This window comes from Cydia amplana, chromosome 13 (genome assembly GCF_948474715.1).
Source record: "Cydia amplana chromosome 13, ilCydAmpl1.1, whole genome shotgun sequence".
NCBI lineage: Eukaryota > Metazoa > Arthropoda > Insecta > Lepidoptera > Tortricidae > Cydia > Cydia amplana.
In genome coordinates, this window is record NC_086081.1 from 13,723,041 (window position 1) to 13,741,821 (window position 18,781).

Sequence of the window (18,781 nt, forward strand, 5' to 3'; positions counted from 1 at the left end):
ACTTTTCAGCAAAATAGATTGTTAGTCGTTTTTACGGTTCCGTACCCAAAGGGTAAAAACGGTACCCAATTACTAAGACTCCGCTGTCCGTCCGTCTGTCACCAGGCTGTATCTCACGAACCGTGATAGCTAGACAGTTGAAATTTTCACAGATGATGTATTTCTGTTGCCGCTATAACAACAAATACTAAAAACAGAATAAAATAAAGATTTAAGTGGGGCTCCCATACAACAAACGTGATTTTTGACCGAAGTAAAGCAACGTCGGGCGGGGTCAGTACTTGGATGGGTGACCGTTTTTTTGCTTGTTTTGCTCTATTTTTTGTTGATGGTACGGAACCCTCCGTGCGCGAGTCCGACTCGCACTTGGCCGGTTTTTGTAGAACTCTCGACGGACGCCTTATACGAGCTAACCTTTTTGGCTGCCATTTATATTTTAAATCGCGCTGTAGCTATTATATTATATGGAATCAGTGAAAGATGAGAGACTTGAAATTATGGAAAAATTATCATACGAACGGAAAATAGTTAGCTATCTGAAAAAAATGGCTTAAATATTTTTGTAAAAAAATAAAACTTTTTAACTTAGCAGCGTACATGTTTGTACAATTTTAAGATTTTCATAAAAGAAGCAATGGGGTCTCGGCTCCATTTGGATAGAAAATTAAAATAATATTTTGGCACGATCGTTTAGGGTAGCCTTACTCATAAAATTATAATATGGGCCAAATTAAGCTTGAAAATATTTTAAATATAATATTTTTAAATACACGGCAAGATGATAATATGTATTATTAATTTTATTTGACGAAAAATGCGGCTAACTCGGCCAACCCTCCATACAAAGGCCAAAAAATTTCTTCTACTTTTTCCTTATCAGAACACGATGCCGAATATGGCTTAAACGGATCCCCACTATTTTTGTTACACCTGTATAGGTAATGTTCTTTTAGTTATAAAAAAAAAAACATTAACAGACGCAATGACTTAAGTCACACATTCAATAAAATGTGACGTTATCTATGAAAAGGGAGCGCCATCGACAATAAGGTCCCTTTTCATAGATAATGCCCCAAATAAGACCGAAACTTACAAAAGATATTCTCTGATTAGCTGAAAGAAAAAGTGATGAGATTTTGTTAACATTGTTTTAAATGTCTAAAATAACAGCCATACAATAGAGCAAGTCTATGATATGTGTATTATATTTTAAATCGTTATTTTTTTCATTAAATTTATTAATTCATCACCTTTTAACAGCTGACCATAAGTCGTCGAATAACAATATGAATGATATGATAAGACATCATGATTTTGCGTCGGCGTGAACAGTATTTTTGCGCTATTTGTACTGTTCGAGTGGTAAAATCATATTATTTTTATACTTTTCGGATCGATTTAGTTTAACTATGAATCGCGCCGAAACTTAATATTATTATTACAGAAGATAAATGTATGAAGCCAATTAAACATATAACTGAGCCTAGTTTAACTGTAAGATATTATACTATATGTTAGTGATAGATATTTGTTTTTTATATGAAAATGGTGGTAGCAATCAAAGTGAACATTTTAGAAAATGCAAGTGTGCACTGGTTTTTATTTGAGACGAAATAAAGCCGAGTTTACACTTAGCGTATAAACAATTTATAAATGATTTTTTAAACAGACGGATATAAGTTAGATAAACAGTAAGGTTGTGGAATTATATCTACTATCTAGACATTTTATTGTATGCAGCAAATGTACGTAGAGAAACGAAAATAAAATATTGATACCTACTGAAATGATGGTTTTTTTCTTTCATATTTATTTAGTGCCAAACTAAACTTCGTCTAAAACTTCGACATCGGTTGAAGAAGTAGATTTCTTGAGCACTGTACTCTTTTTCGACTTTACTGTTGTAAAAATGTACAACTTTTATAATATGAAGAGTTGACGAAAAAATAAAACAAATAATATATGTACAGAATCGAACACATTATAATATTGTAAATATCTACATTGAGGATAGTTTTGTGCTGTTCAGACAGCTCAAGATTTATAATCAAATATACATAAAATCAGGGGTACATTAATATTGTAAATAAAACAACAGATACATCTAAAAGGAAAAATATCTACACATTCCTAGAAATAAAATTGTGTAGATTTTTGAGCTCTGTCCTTTTAGATATAAATGTTACATCTGAGATTAAACAATGTTTTAGTTAACTATAAACTTTAGTCAATCCACTTTTATTTGTAGGTACTTCGTCGCCATAGTTACGTATCTTGGACCAAAGAGTATTAAATCACTACGTTTTAAGAGTCGGCACTCTCGAACAAGCCTTAAACCGAATTAAGAACGTACATTGTGCCAACACACCAAATACATGTCAATACTGCCAACACAAAAAAAAACAACGCTAGGGCTCGACACTTCCGGTACCTACTGTTTATCGATATCGATAAATGTGCGATACGTGCTGTTGTACTGTACTACTGTAAAAGTAAATATTGAAAATCAGGTGGATTAATAAAATAAATGCAAAATATAAAAATAATTTTATTTTACATAATAAAGATAAGATACAGATAGTTTTATATTTACGTAGGCATATTACAATACGCTTATGAACGTAACTAAAGCTACAATCTACTTTTAGAGCACTCCTGCAAACACTGAGTCTTGCCTGTGAAGGCTGTGAACTCCAACTTCCCACAAAGGGAAAAAGCTGTCAGGCTCATTCACTTGTAGATATTCAGAGGTTGGAGCTTCATTCAGCCTTTGTATAGGTAAATATTCCAAATCCTCATTACCTGTTACCTTTACCCATAGTCGATATCTGAAATAAAGGGATTATCGATAAGTTGTTCGCACACTATTCGTGTCTTAGGTTACCTAGTTTTTACAAGAAGAATCTATTCACAGAATGTTTTCGTTTTAATCAAGGATGGTAAACGATAAAAACTACTCCAAACTAATTAAATTAGTATCTGGGAACGACTCAAAATGAAAATATCGCACAAAAACATCAGTTTACCGACCTGTTCGAATCAAGAGGAAATCTTGCTAAAAATATATCAGAAGTAAGTTTCCTTACACGCCTGACCCCACAAACTTCACATTTTCTTAAAGATTTGCCCCCCATTTAAATAAAAGCTAAAGTTATTTGGTCTAAACACAAAAATAAACACGTAACATAACCGCTTTCACCACAATTTAAAATGACGGTAGACGTTTTACCGATCATACCAACCTAAAGAAAAGTAGGTATAATACGTCTATGTTTGAAAGCAAGTATGGTATGTGTTACCAAAATGCAACAGCAGTCATTTTAATTCGATAAGATTATTTACTATGCCTCAACGTTGGTAACAAGTACGTTCCTAAGTTATCATAGTATGGGGTGTCGATGGGCTGTCTTGGACAAGTGTTTATAAAACGATTCTTAACTTAACTTATATAACTTTATAAACCCATTATTTTGAGGGATATCTCTAAAGAATTAATGTGTACGAATAATTGTAAGAAAGTATGCGACAGCCCCTTGGCGTGAAATAACAACAAGAAAAAGGCGATGACTCTAAAGTTGAGAATCTATAAACAAGTTTTTTTTTTGTTCAAAACATTTGTGCGGCATATTAAAACAAACGCAGTGTATTTCAAATTGACAACAAGTAATTTATGACTTCTTCTTATTTAATATCTATTTGAAAAGACTAAATCTTAAAGCTATAAAAAATTATAGATGAATGACATTAACTATTACACGAATATCTTGACGTAATTTTATGATATCACAGTGCCGTCTCCCTTCGGCCCGACAATTTCACTGTACGCATTTGAAAAATATTTCTCATTTAAAGTAAAACCATAGAGAAATATAGTAAACATAGAGTGCTCACTCCATACATCAGGGTTGGTACCAAAACACCTATTAGGGCTACTTTACACGGAGTGCGAACTCGCATGCGATTTTAGTTACATTGCAGGCCATTGAGGTTACAACAATTCAGCCGACCGATCAAATGACACAATGTACCTAATGAAACTCCCACCCTCTAAATGAGTCCTTATTTTCATAGTCGACATCTAGCATCGAGTAGCGGAATTATCAGTACCCTTCAACCGAGATTTCTCTCCCCCTCTGCTGTAGGGTATGATGCAGTGTCCTCACCACTATTTCATCATGCCAACCCACAGCCCGCACACTATAGTTCTTCACTTCAACACCGGAAAATGATTGCTCAAGCTCAGACAGCAGCAAAGCAGTATTCAGTGGAATGTTAAGAGCGGTTTCGCACTACGTCCGATCCGAATCCTTGAAAATATGGTCCGAAGTAGCCGTAGAACAATTTCTATGGTAATTTACGCACTAGATTCGATCTCCGTCATCCGATTTCGGAAAGAAATCAGACGGATCTAGTGCGTAAATTACCATAGAAATAGTTCTACGGCTACTTCGGACCATATTTTCGCGGATTCGGATCGGACGTAGTGCGAAACCGCTCTAACTTTCCTCGTTGAAAACTGTTCTCATCAGACACACGCGGCACAAGGGACGGCTTCCTTTTTTGATCAGCCATCTACACCAGGTGGAGCTGGTGGACTAACGGCGTTATTCATAAACGTCTGCTAAGTTAATCAGCTGATGATCGTCGTTTGTCCCGCTCTATGGCATAACGACAAATAGGGACACACGACGATCATCAAGTAATTAAGTTAGCAACCGTTTATGAATAACGCCATTTTTTAATAATTTGTGTATTCTATAGAAATGCATGTCTGCCTACGTCTGGTTTTATCGGACCTCTGGTCTGCTTTTATAGTGCAATCGGATTTACATAAAAAATAACCAATAGATTTCCTTCCATAAAGGTTCCTTAGTTAATTTTCTTTGCTTTTGAGTGATTAAGTATGTATTCAGTGAAATTGTCAGTCGATTCAAACACGTACTCAGTCATTGCGAGATTTTGATCTTACAGAATCACAAACCTCACCAGTATATCCTAGGAAAGTTAGAAATAACATTATGAAGAAGTATGCAACTGCATGGCAAAACAACAACGTTCTAAGTGTGTTTTATCCAAACCGAAATATGACAGAAATATTCCACGTTTGGTTAAAAATATCAACCAAGTATTTATACTATTTTCTATCAACTTACGTATATAGAGGCAACTGATTAGTTAATCACGTGAAATATTGAGAAAAACGTGATTTCTTAACCGCATCACCTTATGTCTTAGCAACAAGGTGTACGAATTGTCCTCTTTTGGCATAAATGTTAAAAAAACAACCCGGCGGACATTATTGCGGCTCTTATGAGGGGGCTAGCAAGTATTTACACGACTGCCCTAAAAAAGGAGGATTACTTAGGACGAGGGATTTAGGATCGTGACTGTACCTGTATATATATTTCAGTTGGGGGACCTTTTAAATAGGAAAATGTAATCAAGGTTCCCCAACTGTAATCAAAATGAAATAAAGGTACGTATATATAATTATTTCGCTTTTCAGTTCGCATTTAAACTGCAGTCGTGTTTTTTGTTGGCCATATCTTTTGTTTCCTTCTAATTTCCTGGCCCCCTCTTAAGTACATTAATCTGATAAAAACCCACACCAAACAGTTGAACCATTTGATTTTCAACTTTAACTCCAGTATCAAAGTATCTAAGACTAACCACTATATCATGGATAGATTGTTAGTAAAAATAACTTAATTTGAATGGCACTAAGGTAAAAAATCAAATGAAATAAAATAATAATCAGGCGTCATATTGTAACATTGTAACCTATACCCCACAGCACGCTTCGTGCCTACAATTTCACTATAAGTGATATAATTTGACTAGAAATATCTACATTCATTAATTTGGCTACAATTATTGAATCGTATTCTTAATATTATACCATTGAGACTAGTATAGTGATACCGAAAAATATTGTCATTTTCACTCGACATATTACAATACTTTTAGACTCCTATTTGGTAACACAAGAGGTTTAAGAGGAATTTCCTGAGCTATGTCGTTTTTTCGAGGGGCACCAGTGTGGGGTTCCTCAAAAAGGAGTATACTGTACAGGTTTTTAAAGGGTTGGCAACTCGCAACACCCCCGGAGTTGTAGGCGTCCATAGGCTACGGTGATAGCTTATCGTCAGGCGAGCCATATATTGTTTGCCAACGACGTGGTATAAAAAAACACATCTTTTAAATAATTGTCATAGCAAAAACAAACTTAAAAATACGTGAAAAGTAACTGGAGACAAAAAAGTGGGTATATAATGATAACCGATAATGAGCTTTCGCGAGTGCAGCCCAACAATCGGTATTGGAAAAGGTCACATCACTATACCGCGGCGAGGACTGACGGATGAGCATCGCCGCAATGGCGGCGTCGTAGTAGAGTTTCCCGAGTTATGTCTGTTTTATAGTATTAAATCCTTTATTTGATGATGATTGGTGTTTTAGTTTAACAGTTCAGAAGTGCGATAAGTAATTTTCGTCCACAATACACTTTACTCGGTTAATATCATGTAGTTCAACCACACAATGGTTGCCGTGGAAACAATGCCGGGTTGCGTTATTTTATCATAGTTATTTAATTAAATTCGTACCAATCATCATTGAATAACAGACATAAATAGTTCTTGAAGCCGTAATAAGGCTTTACGATTATACTATAAAGCAATTGAATAGTTTTCAAGTCATCAAAATTGAGCACGTGACCTTGACTTATGGTTATATTTGTGATGATATAATCCATGTTAAATTGGATTACAATGTATGGTAAGCTATGAGGTATCGTTCCAATTTATGGGGAAAATATGTTACAGTCGTGTGACTTACAATGGTGTAACTTGTAGTAGTTTTTGTGAATAGTTCAGTCATTGAACTTTGGTGTGATAAATATTTAATTTTATGAGAATTCTAAGGTAAAACTACAAGTTGGCATATCCACATAGTGTGAGAAAGTATGTAAACATTTCAAAAAGTTAAAACCGTAACTATATTAATTGGCAAATATGAAATATTATTATACCTACTTATGCCAAATAAATATTGGTCGCTCTTGGCTACTCCGGAGTTCAGGTATCATAGAATTATCATACAGAAATGACAACCTAACAAGGCTATTTGTTGCAATTATATCATCAATCAATATCTATTTGTCCTCACATTGGTTAGAATACAGTAACTTCCATAGCGGTTATCATACTTCATAGCGCTTATAAAACTTATGACTATGTTTGTTGGCCGGTTTACTGGTTGAGTAAACAAGACATTTAGTTAACCACCTTTATTTCAAAACTGAAAGAAGTAGTGCTTAGTAGGTACTAAGCATATAGGTATCTGAAATAAGTAATTGATTTAATCATTGTCATGGTTCTTTACTGTTTTGAGAAACATTGAAGTGGCTAGTGTGTTAAGTAAATATTTTATAGTATGCAGAAATAGAGATAAAGATCTTTATATGAATCCAAGTGGACTTACTGTGGTAATATTTAGGTACATGGAATCTAGTGAAGTGTCACAACATATTGTGTGGCTTCATAACAAATAATATTTGAAGATCATAATTTATGACTTGTGTTAGGTAATGCAATACTGAATAAATTGTTGGATAAGTTTTAATTTATCATAAAATGCAATGGCATTCTTTTATCTGCCTGTAGTAGATTATGGTAAGATAAATGCAGCTCTTAGATGGTTGCTGGGCATGTAAGTCAAAAGATGATTATCTGGACTACCTATCTGAAATCAATTGTCACAGTTAACTAGCTGTATAGCCTGTCATGTGGTCGTAAGTTGTATTTAACTGGGTCATAGAAAATTGAATTTTATTTGGCATGTAATAGGGTTTATCTTTGCATGGGTCGCCGAGCTTGGGCCGACGAAACAGGCGGCATAGGAGTCAACTTTTTCGCGCGGTTGACTAACAGCACCGTTGGCTCAGCGGTATAACGTTAGACTTGCGATCGGATGGACGAGGGTTCCAATCCCGGTGGCGCATCATCTTTTTCTATATTTTTAAGGAAATTCACCTTACTATTATTGATGCACACCATTCGGCAAGTCATTCCAGCTCATGTCTTCGAAAGATAAACACGGTTGTTGTGCAAATAATGTACCCGCCATAGCAATAGAAATTGCAATGTAAAACTAGATGCAAAATGCAATTTTAAGCAAATTATAAGGAAATGATGGACATTATTTATTGTTTTGTTTGTGAGTGACATTACAGCGAAGGGGTAAGTGCTAGTGGCTAAGCAAACACTCAGACAAAGTACATTTTTAATAAATTAATAATTATCTATAAAAGGTGACCGGCATCATAGTTAAAGTTAATCCTTTGTTTTAGCCTATGGACATGCCCTTTAAGATCGGTTTTAAGCACCGTCTCGAGCTTAGCATAGCACCAGTATTTACGCTAGCCGGCGTACTTTCGGATTAGCAGGAATCCCCAACCGTCGAGGTTTAAATTCCTCTTGGCGTCCAACACTTAGTTTTAACTTAAATATAAGCAATCTAGCATTTAGTGTACTTGTGTGTTTTATTATAGTTTATATATTGGTAACCGGCGTTTCAATAATTATTCCCTGGCTTCAACACTTAACAATAGCGCCCAACGTTAAAAACAAATTAAATAACAGTGTTTGAAGGGGAAAAACGTCGGTTGAGAAGTTGGTTTTAGTTTAGATATATATTTTTTTTTACACAGTTAAATAGATGAAGATTAAACTTTGAAATTGAGTGGTATTTGTGGTGTTAGTTTTAGTGTTGTTATGATTGGTTGTTCTTTTTATTTCTGTTTATTTAATTATTAATGATTTCCTTTTTTTTATATATTAGTACCTACCTACTGAGTAAAATTCGGCGTAGGGTGAAAATATCGTTATATTGTTTTATGTGTATTACGTATTAACTTAGTTTTGTTACTTGGAAATAAAGTATAGATTTTAGATTTAGTTTGAAATATATAACCGGTTCTGCACTTGCAATTGCAGGTAACTGTTTTTTTTTGTTCGTAATTGTTGAGAATACCTATATTATATCTTGTTGTAAGAATGGATCCTAACTATTTACTAAAGGATGAGCTGGAATACGAGCTGGAATGTCGGGGCATAAACATTCAAAGTACAGTTCCGGTTTTGAAAAAGATTTTAAAGGAGTTGATGACGGTCGAGCAGGCAGGGGGTGCGTCACAGGGGGGTGGAGCTCCAATCCAGAAGGTCTGGGATGTTTCCTCTGAGTTAGATAAGTGTGCGACAAAGTTGAGCGTTTTGGGAAGTTATATTGCTGAGATTGTAGGAAAGCCAGATAAGACATTGTTTAGGCGACTAGTGTCCAGGCTGTATCATGTGCAGGGTCGGTTGATGACTATAGGTCAGGCAGCGGAAGCGGATGGTACTCGGAAAGAGGCTCTTCAGCAACGATGCCAGGAGTTGCTTGAGAAATTAGAAGGGCAAGATGATATAGTGGAAGAGGAAAATTTAACAGTGAAGGATATAGAGATTTTACAGCGGACATTAGGTGATTTAGGGGTCAGGATAGTAGGGAAGCTAGAGGGGGAGAAGGGGTCCTCAAACATGTCGACAAGTTCTTCTGCGCGAAACAAAGTAGAGGATCTAAGGGAGACTGGATCAAAGGAAGCGAAGGACATGGCGGACAGGAGTGTTAACTTTTTTGCGGAACATGAGAAGAATGATAAAGACGGTGGCAAATCCAGGTTGTTGCGGACATCGACAGTGGAAGAAGATCTTCCAAAGCGTAAGCTGATCCCGATATATCAGTGGGGGCTTAAGTTTTCAGGGACAAACATGAGTATCGATGCTTTCTTAGAACGAGTTGCGGAACTTAGAGATGCGAGGAATGCAACAGACGCGGATTTATGGCGGTACGCAATAGATTTTTTTGAGGAGGACGCTTTAATTTGGTTTAGGGCTAACAAAGAATATGCGAATGATTGGGAAGACTTAGTCATTTTATTGAGGCGTGCGTTCCAAAAGCCGTTTTATCAAGAAGAATTGTTGGCGGAGATAAGGGCAAGAACACAGGGTCAGGAGGAATCGGTATTGATATACATGGCAGTAATGCAGAACATGTTTAATAGACTGCCAACTAAGATTACTGAATCTGAAAAGATCAATATATTGTTGAGAAATATTCAGCCATACTATCAACGAGCGGTGTGCAGAGATCATTTTAGTTCAGTTTCTGATATGATTAATGTTTTGAGGATTGTCGAACGTACTAAAATTAGTTGCGATAATTTTGAGGAGCCTAAGACTTTAAAAAATGCCCTAGAACCCGACTTAGCACACAAACTAAACAGCAAGGTGGTGGGGATAGCGATAGGTCATAAAGATGTCATAGAAAAGGGGGCGGTGGCGGCACTGCAGGTCAAACCTGGAGTGATCAGTAGGCGGTGTTGGAATTGTCGTGAGAGTGGGCATCTATTCCGGGAATGCAAGATGGAGAGGCAAAGACTATTTTGCTATAGGTGTGGCCGGTTTGGTATCACTTCGAAGGACTGCCACTGTAAGGGAAACGCTTCAGGGGAAAATCCGAGTCCTGTCCAGTAGACTTTCCCCGGTGTCAAGAAGCTATGGAGTGGCAGGAGTGGTTAGCGGTTGTTAGGAGATATTTTTCGCAATCAGACGGTGACCTGTGCCCTGTCATTGTAAAAAAAGAGAATGACAATAGAGATTACGTGAAGATAGGCATTCTACAAAGGCAGTTTGTAGGATTGTTGGACAATGGTGCGAATAGGACTGTTATAAATCCTACTTTTGCGGACATATTGTCATCAATAGGATTGAAAGGGTATAAAATTGCACCAACTCAAATGAGTACCGCTGATGGATCAGTGCATAATCTCAACGTAGTGTACGATATTCCAGTATCATTTGATGGACAGTTTAAGGTGATTGCTGCTAAGCTCATGCCAAGATTAAGCCACCAGATAATATTGGGTAAAGATTTCTTTGAAGAGTTTGGTATATCATTACAGTTCAGGGGAAATAAAAGCGAGGTAATGAATTTAGGTGACGTCCCTGTGAATAAACCGGTCATTGTTTCTGGTGAAGATCTAAGCTTGGAGCAAAAAGAAGAATTAGAGCAGGTAATAAGACGTATGCGATTAGAGATTGGTAATGGGTTAGGTAGAACATCCATGATAACTCACAGTATTGATACTGGTGTTGCTAAACCGATTCATCAGAAACAGTACAATTTTTCACCTACTGTTAAGGCGGACATCATAAAGGAGTTGGATAAGATGTTAGCGGATGATGTAGTGGAACCATCTCATAGTGCATGGTGTTCACCAGTTCTTATCGTAAAAAAGCCTAATGGAGATAATAGGCTGTGTCTTGACAGCAGGCAGTTAAATCGAGTTACAAAACGTGATACATATCCACTGCCACGGGTAACGAACGTGTTGGATAGTCTGCGCAATGCTAGGTTTTTGAGCACTATTGACTTACGATCAGCTTTTTGGCAAATTCCGTTAGATGAGGACAGTAAAGAGAAAACGGCCTTTGCTGTGGGGGGCAAGGGATTATTCCACTTTAAAGTCATGCCATTTGGTCTAGTGAATGCCTCACAGACGCAGCAAAGGTTAATGGATATATTATTCCAGTCAAACGAAGATAAGGTTTGGGCATATTTGGATGACATCGTTATTTGTTCTACAAGCTTTCAGGAGCACATACAATTAATAAATAAGGTGTTGGAAATTCTGAAGAACGCAAATTTGACGATAAATGTAGATAAATGCAAGTTTGCCCGCTCGAGCTTACGATATTTAGGGTATATAGTTGATAAGGATGGGCTGAGGACGGATCCTGAAAAGGTGGCGGCAATCATAAATTTTCCTAGGCCACGAAATTACTCAGAGTTAAGGCGATTCATCGGTTTGGCCAGTTGGTACAGAAGATTTGTCAAAGACTTTGCCATGGTAGCGGCTCCGCTTCATGACCTTACGAAGGGGAAAAAGAAGAAACAACTATGTTGGACCAAAGAAGCGGAAATGGCATTTTTGAAAATGAAAACATTACTTACCACGACACCTGTAGTGACATGTCCGGATTATACTAAACCCTTTACTATCCAATGTGATGCTAGTAATACCGGAATTGGTGCGGTCTTATGTCAAAATCAGGGAGATGTAGAACTGCCGGTGGCGTATTTAAGTAGAAAGCTTAATGACAGGGAAAAGAAATACTCAACATCAGAAAGAGAACTACTGAGTATGGTATTTGCGATTGAAAAGTTTAGGCCATATGTTGATGGAGTACACTTCACAGTGGTCACTGACCATAGTGCGTTGCAATGGTTACATAAGATGAAAGACCCGCACGGTAGGTTAGCAAGATGGGCCATGAAACTACAGCAGTTCAGTTTTGATATAGTACACAGGCCTGGCAAAAGTCACGTTGTACCTGATGCATTGTCACGGGGTTCGATCGGCAGTACGATTCCGGAAATAAATATTATTGACATTTTAGAACGCCACAAAGATGATTGGTACAGATCTAAGGTAATGGAAGTACAAGATAATACACCGCACGAGTGGAAAGTCATGAATGGCTTGTTGTATAAAAGGATAGAGTTAAGTTCGTTTCCGAGTCAAGAAGATGTTTGGAAATTGTACGTGCCTGAGGCATTGAGAGGTAAGGTCTTCGCAGAGTGTCACGACAGTGTGACGGCTGGTCACTTGGGAATTCGTAAGACGTATCTTAAAATAAAACAAACATATTTTTGGCCTAACTTGTGGGAAGAAGTAAAGCAATATGTAACGAAATGTGATACGTGTGCGAGGCATAAGGTGTCGCAACAGGGCCCTTTAGGACTCATGGGTGAGCATAGGGAGGTTACACGGCCATGGCAGCTAATATCATTAGATTTGATGGGTCCGTTTCCGAAAAGCAAATCAGGTAACACTATGTTACTAGTGATTACATGTTGGTTCAGCAAGTTTGTGCTTCTCTTTCCATTACGGACCGGAAAGGCAGAAAAAATATGCGAGATACTGGAAAGTCAGTTATTGCTATATGGTGCACCTAAGGCTATCATTTGTGATAATGGTCGTCAGTTCTGTTCACAGCAGTTTAAGGATTTGGCGATTAAGTACAACAGTAAATTGTGGTATACACCGAACTATCACCCACAAAGCAATCCTACTGAGAGAGTTAACAGAGTGGTAGGCACTATGATCTCTACATTTGTAAAGCCAGGAAAACACAATATGTGGGATGTCAACTTACCTCAGATCGGTAATGCTATAAGAACTGCAGTACATGAAACGACACGCCACACTCCTTCGTATTTGTTTTTGGGCAGAGAAACCCGTGTACCGAATGTAGATCGGCCAAATTCGGTGCAATTATTACAAAATAAGGACAATGATTACCCGATAAATGTATCGCCATATATAGAGAATCTCAAGCAACGAGAGGAAGTATATGAATCTGTTCAACAAAGGTTAAGGCAAGCACACGAAGACAGTCGGCAGCGTTATGACAGAAAACGTAGAACACATACTTTTAAAGTTGGTGAGATGGTATACAAAAGGACTAAATGTTTGTCAAGCGCCCCCAATAAGTTTATGGCAAAACTAGCTCCTAAGTACGATAGGGCCATAATAGTAGACAAGCTGTCAGAGACCATATTTCGTCTAAACAATGTATATGGGAAATGTATAGGTAACTGGCATGTTAAAGATCTCAAGCCGGGAAACTAAAAAAAAAAAAAAAAAAAATTTTTTTTTTATTGAGGGAGGAGGAATATGTCATGTGGTCGTAAGTTGTATTTAACTGGGTCATAGAAAATTGAATTTTATTTGGCATGTAATAGGGTTTATCTTTGCATGGGTCGCCGAGCTTGGGCCGACGAAACAGGCGGCATAGGAGTCAACTTTTTCGCGCGGTTGACTAACAGCACCGTTGGCTCAGCGGTATAACGTTAGACTTGCGATCGGATGGACGAGGGTTCCAATCCCGGTGGCGCATCATCTTTTTCTATATTTTTAAGGAAATTCACCTTACTATTATTGATGCACACCATTCGGCAAGTCATTCCAGCTCATGTCTTCGAAAGATAAACACGGTTGTTGTGCAAATAATGTACCCGCCATAGCAATAGAAATTGCAATGTAAAACTAGATGCAAAATGCAATTTTAAGCAAATTATAAGGAAATGATGGACATTATTTATTGTTTTGTTTGTGAGTGACATTACAGCGAAGGGGTAAGTGCTAGTGGCTAAGCAAACACTCAGACAAAGTACATTTTTAATAAATTAATAATTATCTATAAAAGGTGACCGGCATCATAGTTAAAGTTAATCCTTTGTTTTAGCCTATGGACATGCCCTTTAAGATCGGTTTTAAGCACCGTCTCGAGCTTAGCATAGCACCAGTATTTACGCTAGCCGGCGTACTTTCGGATTAGCAGGAATCCCCAACCGTCGAGGTTTAAATTCCTCTTGGCGTCCAACACTTAGTTTTAACTTAAATATAAGCAATCTAGCATTTAGTGTACTTGTGTGTTTTATTATAGTTTATATATTGGTAACCGGCGTTTCAATAATTATTCCCTGGCTTCAACACTTAACAAGCCCTAGAAATGTATAGAGTGTTGACTAGACTTGATTATGAATGAATTGAGTTACACATAGCCAATTGAGACAAGAATTTAAAATGTCACAGACAATTTCATATACACACTCTTAACTTGCAGTTTGTAAACTTAATTCCAACTACATAAGGTGTACTGTACTGATGATCGGTTGAAAGTATTGCTGTTAGTATTTGACTGTTTTGTATGTTTGTCCTCTCCACAATAAAATGCTTATGGACCTAGTCATGTCACATATTATGACAGGTGGATGCCATTTGCCTAATCTTTGCAAAGTGAACACATGGAGATGAATTACTGTGTAGGGTTTTTATGTATTTGTGTAACATGTAATCAACTGTTGTTTATGAATGCAGTAAGGTATTGTGTGGTAAAATATACTAACTAATAATTAAACATCAAGACAAGCTACTGCACATACTTTGCATGTTCAAAAGCAGATTGTAGACTAACCTGTGGTAAAATATGTTATTTAGATGTACACCCAGATGTAGGTACTACAATTACAGCAATTACTACATGAACAAATGAGTGTTGTGTAACAGTACCTACTGTTACACTGACTAATGGATATTTGTTGACATGTTCTCAGCTGAAATAATGCAGATTAGCATGGTTACTAGGCCGGTGCTTTGTGGATAATTCCATACAAGTCAAGCTGGATTTCAAGCCCAAAGATTGAAGTAACCAGTGTCTTAAATTTTCACAAGCACTGCAAGGAGACAGTGAGTACAGCACTGAGATGAAGTAACAATTAGAGTGGAGACAACAGGTATGGTTATACATATATTATATGCAGAACTGTAAGTGTGAATTAAATTGTAAGTAATCATTGACGTATAATATCTAAGGACGGGCTAATGGGCCACTAAACATCGTACTAGTTCAGCGGTGCTACCCGCGAATTCCAGCCAATCGTGCAGTCTAACGCGACTAGTTGCGACCAATAGCGCGCGTAATGCGAACTCGTCAACCAATCGCGCGCGTGATGCGAACTCATTAACCAATCGCGTTGTAGCGATTTCACACCGCTGTACTGCCCCTGTCATGCCTCATTATTATTGCCCGTAAAACCAGTCCCTAGTCTATGTCAATGTAGGTAATAATGTTTTATTATTGAATGAAACTTGTGGCTTAAAACTAAAATCTAATTAGTTATGCAGAGCTTGCCATTATTGTTAAATATGAGATGTCCATCTCACAGAGGCGGCTGGTTCATATGTTTGTGAGAAAACTGGTTGACCGGTAGTAAAAGTATTAACTGGCTGAAATAAGTCCAGTAGGAATTGAAATCTATTGAGGGTTTGCTACAAGAACAAGTACAATTTCTGATATGTTATTTGTGTGTGTATGGGTTCATATTGAAACAAATTAATTTTTATAATGCTATCAATTATTGATAATTGATAGTGTGAATTGATACTACTATTCATTGGGTCACACGTGTTCAATTTGTTTGTTAAATGTTGTATTATCATGATATGTGTTATTAGAAACTAGAAAGTCAATATCACTACTAGAATGGGTGGTGGCCTGGCGCTGAGGCTGCTTGAAGTGAGTCGTCTTCCTCACTGAACTGCAGCGGAAATGGGCTGCACTAAGAGGAAAATCTGCAATGAAACGTGACTGCAGGTATTTTTACTAAAGTTATCAAATTGAATGAGACACATAAGTACCTTTACAAGTTTATAGTAAGTAAGGGTTAAGTATTCAACACATGTTATTTCACCAAATACTTAAAGTGGGTAAGTTTCTGAGATGTTTTCATGCAAATGAATCATACTGCCTATGCCTACTTTACTGATAATGGACATGTCTTATAAAATGTCTCTTTATGACTTGTCTGTTTCAATGTCATTATAATATGAGGTAATTAATATGGATGGGTACTATAATAGGTACAATTAAAAACCATATAACAATAAATAAAATATGAAAAGTATGTTGTGTGACTGAACTACTGTGTGTGCTAAGCTATACTTACTGTTGGGTGGTGAAAGGATCATGCACGCAGATCATTCTAGCATTCAGAGCTTCTTCAGATTCAGAAGCAGAAAATAAGTGGTTTTGCTATAATAAGCGACCTATTCTAGACAACATTTTGTAGGTTAAATTGGTATTTAAACATTAGTTTGGTATAGCAAGTTTATGCCTGGAGGTAACAATGTTTTCCTACACACTTCACACACTTTCCTATGTATTATTTAGTGTTGACAAAGGTCAGATTGATGAGAGAAACATGAAAAAGGAGTGTACAGGTTTTTAAAAAAGGTCGGCAACGCGCATGTAACACCTCTGGAGTTGCAGGCGTCCATAGGCTACGGTGACTGCTTACCATCAGGCGGCCCGTATGCTTGTTTGCCACCGATGTGGTATAAAAAAAAGATCTTTTCTGAAGGCAACATACTTTATGTTTGATGGATGCATATATTAATGTAATTATCAGAGTAGGTAAATTATGACAAAATCTTTGGTGACACAATGATTATACCTACTATAGGTCTCGTTTATACCTACTAGGTGGTTGTTATTTGGTGATAACGCCGACAGGGCTATTGCATTTCAAATTATGATTTTTGCCGTTTGGCAATCAATGGCAACAAGTTTTTGTTATGATGTCGCCAGATACCTACATAAAGGGCTCACATGGTCGCCTCAAGGGCGGACCGGATCGCCTCAAGGGCTCACAGGGTCTCCTCAAGGGCGGACCGGGTTGCCTCAAGGGCTCACACGATGATAATAGGGTTTACATGGTTGCCTCAAGGGCTCACGAAATGACAATAAGGGTTTACATGGTTGCCTGAAGGGCTCACACGATGATAATGAGGGTTTACATGGTTGCCTCAAGGGCTCACATGATGATAATGAGGGTTTACATGGTTGCCTCAAGGGCTCACGAAAAGACAATAAGGGTTTACATGGTTGCCTGAAGGGCTCACACGATGATAATGAGGGTTTACATGGTTGCCTCAAGGGCTCACATGATGATAATGAGGGTTTACATGGTTGCCTCAAGGGCTCACGAAAAGACAATAAGGGTTTACATGGTTGCCTGAAGGGCTCACACGATGATAATGAGGGTTTACATGGTTGCCTGAAGGGCTCACACGATGATAATGAGGGTTTACATGGTTGCCTCAAGGGCTCACGAAATGACAATAAGGGTTTACATGGTTGCCTGAAGGGCTCACACGATGATAATGAGGGTTTACATGGTTGCCTGAAGGGCTCACACGATGATAATGAGGGTTTACATGGTTGCCTCAAGGGCTCACGAAATGACAATAAGGGTTTACATGATTGCCTTAAGTGTTCACAAGATTACATGAAGGCCTGAGAGGTACAATTGGCATGTTGTACAAGCCATTAACTATGACTTAATATAAGTTAGTGTTAAGTATATTGCTATACCCTTACAGGGTTCGTGTGGAACTGTACTAAGTAGTTTTTAGGATCTGTATACTAATATGAATGCAATAAACAATTCTGATTCTTAAGCTATTTGCCTAAAAGGCTCACATACATGATTGCCTTCGTGGTTTGGTATTATGATCACCTGAAGGGCTCACATACGTATACATGATTGCCTTCGTGATTTGGTATTATGGTCGCCTAAGGGGCTCACATACAAGATCGCCTGAGGGGCTCACCCAAATTGGCTTACTTAATAGTATTTCTTTTTAATGTGTTGAGAACCCCATGCCTGGTGCTTGGCGAGTATTACATGCAGAAGGTTTTATTTATTAATTAATGCTTAAATTATATGTACGCTTAACGAGCTCCCACATACCGAGGGAGAGGGAGACGACTATGTGTTTAACGAGTGTGGCAGGGATGGATGGAATGAGAGAATTGATCAAAGCAACAGGTTTCTTCGTAGGCATAGAGATGAATGTGGGGGTGTTTTTGTGCCCCTCAAGTGTGAGTGTAACCTATCTGGTTGGTTATATGATATCATTGACCAACAAAAGACATTTTGATGTGGCCTAAAGAGCCTGAACATTAGAAGGTTTGTGAAGGTGAACTGACCAAGTCTGTTGGTTTGTTTTCTTATTTTCAGCACAGTTACTTAACATCGCCTCCAATGAAGTTGTTGAGCACAAACTGGCTACCTGCGTCACGCGTCCCTCGGTGCAAGGAGTACGATGGAC

The 18,781-nt window shown here is 37.6% G+C and overlaps 1 protein-coding gene across 1 annotated transcript in view; it reads left to right on the forward strand.

The window, feature by feature from the left end:
• Positions 1 to 18,781, forward strand: part of LOC134653549 (poly(A) RNA polymerase, mitochondrial-like) — a 194,438-nt gene that overhangs the window by 173,937 nt on the left and 1,720 nt on the right. The gene's annotated exons all lie outside the window — the stretch shown is intronic.